Raw genomic sequence first — 5,645 nt, forward strand, 5'->3', positions numbered from 1 at the left:
GCAAACTTAGGTTGTTAACCATCCAGAAGACAAGCTTATTGTTATTACCATACAACTTAGGCTGTTAAGCTTAACCTCACTATTTGTCTGCATATCAAACATCTTAGGCATAATATGGAACAGGTATTTTTCATCAAGTGTTGATATGTTGAACTTTAAGTCCAGGGCCTGGGCTAGGACTGGGTCTGAGAGATTATTTCTGATCTGATTTCTTCTATAGTCTGATGGAGTTGTTTTTTTACTTCAGTTCCTATCATTTCAAAAACTTCAGGTTTCTGGAATTTCAAGTTCTTCTTTGACCTTATCTCCTGGACTTGTTCTGGGTAGACTGGAGGTCTGAGGTTGCCTTTCACTCCCTTCATCTTTTTTTTTTTTCTTTCCAGTACTGGGGATTGAACTCGGGACCTTGCACTTGCCAGAGAAGCACTTATTCCTTCTCCCTGGCCCCTATCTTGCCATTTTTTAAGCTCCCAGTGTTCACCTGGATTTAGCAGTGATAGTATGGGGTGGGGCTGGGTGAGCAGTGCTCCCTGACAGTGGGAGGCAACATAGGGTTACCAGGGCTTCTGTTACAGTGGGAGAAGAGCAGCTGCTCCATGGAGCTCTGTGTTGGGAGGGCAGGGGGCATGGCAGGTAACACCATGTCCTGTAGGCTCCCTGTGTCTGCCTGCCTTCTACCTTGGTGGGAGATGCAGCCACAGCTCTGCTGGGCTTCAGCAGTGGTGAAAGATTCTATTTAAATGGCTTGTTTGTACAGGCAGTTCTTTCCACAGCAGAATTGATTGAAATTGTGCAAAACATTAGAAATTATTGGGAAGAATTGTTACTTTACAACCTTCATCAACAAAATGTTGGTAATCAATGTATAAATAAATGAAAAGTACTGATTTAATGCCCTGTGAGACACTAGAAATGTTGAATATTAGTTTTATGATCATGAAAAAATTATCAAAAGTACTTTGAACAATAAGTATTTAATAGCAAGAATTGAGGCTCAGCTGCCAATGTTGGATTGCTCTTTTCTCCATGGGTTGGGGTGGGTGTGTCTTGTTTTGAAAGATCACTGTGCTCTGGGTCTGGAATGTTCCCTGTGTCACTTACTTTCTCTTGTTGCTGGGACAAATACCCAACACCCAAAATGAAAGAAGGAAAGGTTTATTTAGCTCACAGTTACTGGAGGTTTCAGTCCATACTCAGCTGGCTCCAAGGCAGAGTGGCGCATGGCAGAGGGCAGCAGTTCATGTGGCATAGAGCAGAGGAACCAAGATGAAGGAGTAGCAGCAACAATGACAACAGAGAAGTCTGTCTATCTCTTATGTTACATTGAGGCTATCTGCCTCAGGGTGGGTGTGGTACTCACCCATAATCCCAGCATTACTAAGACCCATAATTCCAGTGGGTCATGAGTTAGTCTCAAACTCTAGAAGTCTCCACCCCATGACTACATGCGGTTTTGAAAGGACAACTAGGCACAAGCCATAACATTCTCCAAAGGTGCACAAGGCTCTTTGGCCAGCTGGTGGCAACAGTTTTAGGTGCAGAAACTCTGGGAAAGGATTTGGAGGAAAAAAGTCAGGCCCTAGGGTGTGAGTGTGGATGCAAGAGGTTTCCTTGGAAGCTGCCTTTCTTGGGGATGTGGAGAGCCCTGTCATGCTGTTTCCCAGCTGTGGTGATGTGTGCACTAGTGCTCCATCTGCCACATTCCTGGCCACAGTGTTCTGCTCTGCCACATGGCCCACAACAACCAACTGATCATGAACTGAAACTTCAGCAACCATAAGCCAAAGTAAATTTTCCTCATTTTAAATGGATTTTTCATGTGTATTTTCTCATAGCAACAGAAAGACCGATAGAAAACCGGCCATTGCTGTGACTGCCTGACCATGCTTCAGAAGTCTTTGGACTTGGCTGCAAAGGTTTGGAGGAGCCAGGTAGAGAAAGCCTGCTGGTTGTAGACAGCTTAATAGGTGATTTTTGCAGAAGTGCAGAAGACAAAACCCCATCACAAATGTAGGGAGGGGATGGAAAGTGCCAGAAGGCCCAGAGGGACATGAGTCAGGAACTGCACTAGAGGCTGCTTAGTACATTCTGGGAAAGAAATCTAGGTCCTGAGACTCTGGGGAGCTATTCTTAGAGGTAATGGACTAATTTATCTGGCACAGGAGGTATGAAGGCAGCACAGCTCTCAGGCCGTGGCAAGGGTATCACACACTTGCTGCTTCTGACCAAATCATCTGTGAGAACCAGGAAAAACAAAAGCAGGGCAGAAGTTTCTGAAAAACTTGTAGTTTGTACAGGAAAGGGGCATGTTCAAAGCTGCAACCAAGAACCTAAAAAGAAGCAAAGTCATGGCTAGAGATGTAGCTCCATGGCAGAGCACTTTAAAACCCACAGCTCTGTTTTTATCCCAACCCATCAAAATAAAACCATGTAGTCTGCAGCCCTTAAAAGCACTTAATGCACCACCTGGATTCCACCCATAAAAAGGTCAAGGGGTAAAAATTAAATTTCTTTCAAAGATGTCCTTTTTGAGACTGAGAGCCCTGCCCCCTCAGGGCCACCAAGGGAGTTATCTCCTGGGATCGTGTCCCCTCTAGTAGGCCAGGCAGCAGCAGCCCTGGCTTGTGTGGGTAGCACAGCATGGCACGGTCCACACGATGCTGATTTTGCTGGTGTGCAGACTGCAGGAGTTGTGTGAGTCATGATTCTGTTGAGATTTCTAGAGAGAGCCTGGGAGGCCAGACTCAGTGACTTCTGTACTGTGGTTTCTATTGGCTCAACATTCCTGCCCATGCTGTCTGTGGATACCGTGGAAGGGAAACCTTCAGCTTATAGCTGAGCCCCATTGATGAGACCTAAGAGTTACATGATCTTGAACTCTGCACCACAGTAAACTTGATTTTAGCCAACCTCCACCGTGTATATCACACATCACCAAGCTCAACTATCCTTAAAAGGACAGTTCAAATTTGAGCTCTCACAGCAGATAACCTATAAGTAAATGCACAAAGTATGAACTCTTCAGACTTTTCATCACCTTGGTAACAGATGTCCATCTCCTTCCATAACCAGTGTGGCACTGTTTTCAGTCAGGTGTTGAATGTCCTCAGACTCCAGCTGGTGAGTTGACACACTGAGTGTAGTGTCACCCCCTTGTGGGCCAGCACATAATACCAAACATCATTAGCCAACAAAGAGGAATGTATACTAGAGAGACTAATGATGATATGGGAAGTAAACACAAAACAAATGTCATGGATTTATAGAAGTGGTTGACAATGGGAATGTTGGCAATGCCACCATGTGAGGGGTCCAGGAAGTCAGAAGAACTTAGAGATGGCAATGTATCATTATAAATCAAGACAGCATTTCTTTCATTCCTGAAATGAAGGTGTCTTCTTGGAGGAAGTGACATCATCAAAAAAATCATATTAAAGAGACACGATATTTAATAGTAATTACTGAACAAAATAAAAATGTATGAGTTAATCTGTGTTTGAATGTAACCACCCCTAACACTTAGTAAATACACCAATTTGTGTATAAGGCAGATGATGACATAATAGCAGGAGGAAAAAAGCACTCCTCTAATGACTCTGGATGCATTTTCTACAGAGAAAACACTTGAAAAAAATTTGTTCTGCATCAGGACCCCTTCCAAAGGATCCCAAAGAAAACACTTGAAATATCTCTTATACTTTAAATTTCTCTATACTAAAGTTAGTAGCTTTTTTCTGTTTCTCTATGAATCTGTAACGGTTACTGAAAGCACAGGACTTTTCATGTTTTGATGAAAAGCTTTGACAGTCATGGGACAGTTAAAGTTTTCTCTGTTAACTATTTAGGTCCCTTTGCACAGACTGAACCTTTACAAATCCTTCACAAAGTTTCACCCAGATTTTACTAGGAGGTTTTTTTTTTTTACATTTTCAATATGTAAAAGTCAATAATGGTCATGTAGTATGATAAAGCTGAACTATGCAGCCAGGTACAGTGGCACACACCTTAGTCCCAGCTGTTTGGGAAGCTGAGGCAGAAGTTTCATGAGCCAAACAGTTCAGGTCAGCCTGAGAACCATGGTAAGACTTAGTCTCTAAAGAGAACAGAAATAAACAATCCAAGACTCAAGTGTCCTGGATTCTTGTCAGTTGTTGTAAATTGTTGTATACTTTAGAGCAGACACTTTAGAATATGTAGTCATTTTCACCTCTGTCACCCAAATATGAATTGATATATGAGGAAAGGGGGTTCTTGGTTTATTGGTTTATTGAAAGACCTGACTCATTATAATTCTCTGTAAGACTTCACAGAAAAAGAACAATGCTTATTACTCATTAATTAACATACACTGTTGACTGGCCAAGCTCAACCAAGTATTGGCTTTATAAATAGAAGGTAAATGTAGAAGGAATATAAGCCCTTTTTCTTCTTTGTCTCTCTCTTTCCTCCTCCATCTCCTTTCACTGCCCTCTTTCTCTTCTTTTCTTCCTCCTCCGTCATCTTCTTCCTTCATTTTCTTCCTTTTACCTCATCTTCTCTGACCTCTTCTCCCTTTTCCTATCTTTCTTCCTTCATAGATTCCTTCCTTCCTTCCTTTCATCACCCTCTATAATCAGCTACTAGAAAGTCTAGCCACACTAGAGCTCAAGGGCTCCACAAGTGACAGAATGCCCTCAAGGATGTCCTTTAGCTCAGCCTCCAGAGGAAAAGGGCTGTGGTGCAAAGTGGCTCTTGTCTGGAGAGGTGGGATTCCATACCTAAGTCTGGAGTAGTTGAAGGAGTTCCAAAACAAGCTACCCACCTCTTGAATCCTGGAGGAAATAACAAGGAAGAGCTAAGCCCAAGACCAATGGTTTGGATAACTCGGGCTGACAAACATTCCTTTTACTTTGACTTCTCCTAACAACCTTTCTCAGGGAATCTAGGGGATTTCTGGGTAGACACAGGCTCTATGGATATGGGGATAGTGTCCCAGGTAACACAAACATCAGGGAAGAGGGGAGCCCAGAATATGGGCTAGTATCCTTACCAGCTTTTGGCCACATAAATCTATCCAGACACATCTGACTAAAGGAGGGAATTTTGCCATACCAACAAAGAGAAAGAAGACTGAGATGGTAGCTCACCTCTTTGTAGAGGCTTCTGAGAGAGCTAAGACCCACCCAGCCCCAGCTCGCCCCCCCCACTTAGGCCCCGCCCATGGCCAGGGCTCTCCCTCTATGGTCCTGCCCCCACAGCACAAGTATGTCCACGCTACACCAACCCCCCGTGGCAGTGCCCCATCCTCGCTGACCCCGCCCTCTTTTCTGGGCCCCACGCACCCCACTGGGCCACGTCCTCCCCACTTTCTCCAATGGGAGGCCAGGACAGGCCCTGGCATGGGACGTCCTATACCTTCTCTGGGACTGGCCTACTCCTTGGCTACCCATCAGAACTTGTTACCTGTTCCTTCCACATGGCTATCATCACTCCCTTTGCTGCTTGTCTGTGGAAAGCAGTGTCCTCTGTGGGGGTGGAGGGCCCCTCTGGCCTTGAGCACCCCACACCCCCAACATAGCCCCACCCTCACACCTCTAACAGCAACCTAAACCACACCCACACCTCCCAACCTCACCCTAACCCCACATGGTCCATGTCCAACTTCT

The sequence above is a fragment of the Octodon degus genome, unplaced genomic scaffold (assembly GCF_000260255.1).
Source record: "Octodon degus isolate 3935 unplaced genomic scaffold, OctDeg1.0 scaffold00125, whole genome shotgun sequence".
NCBI lineage: Eukaryota > Metazoa > Chordata > Mammalia > Rodentia > Octodontidae > Octodon > Octodon degus.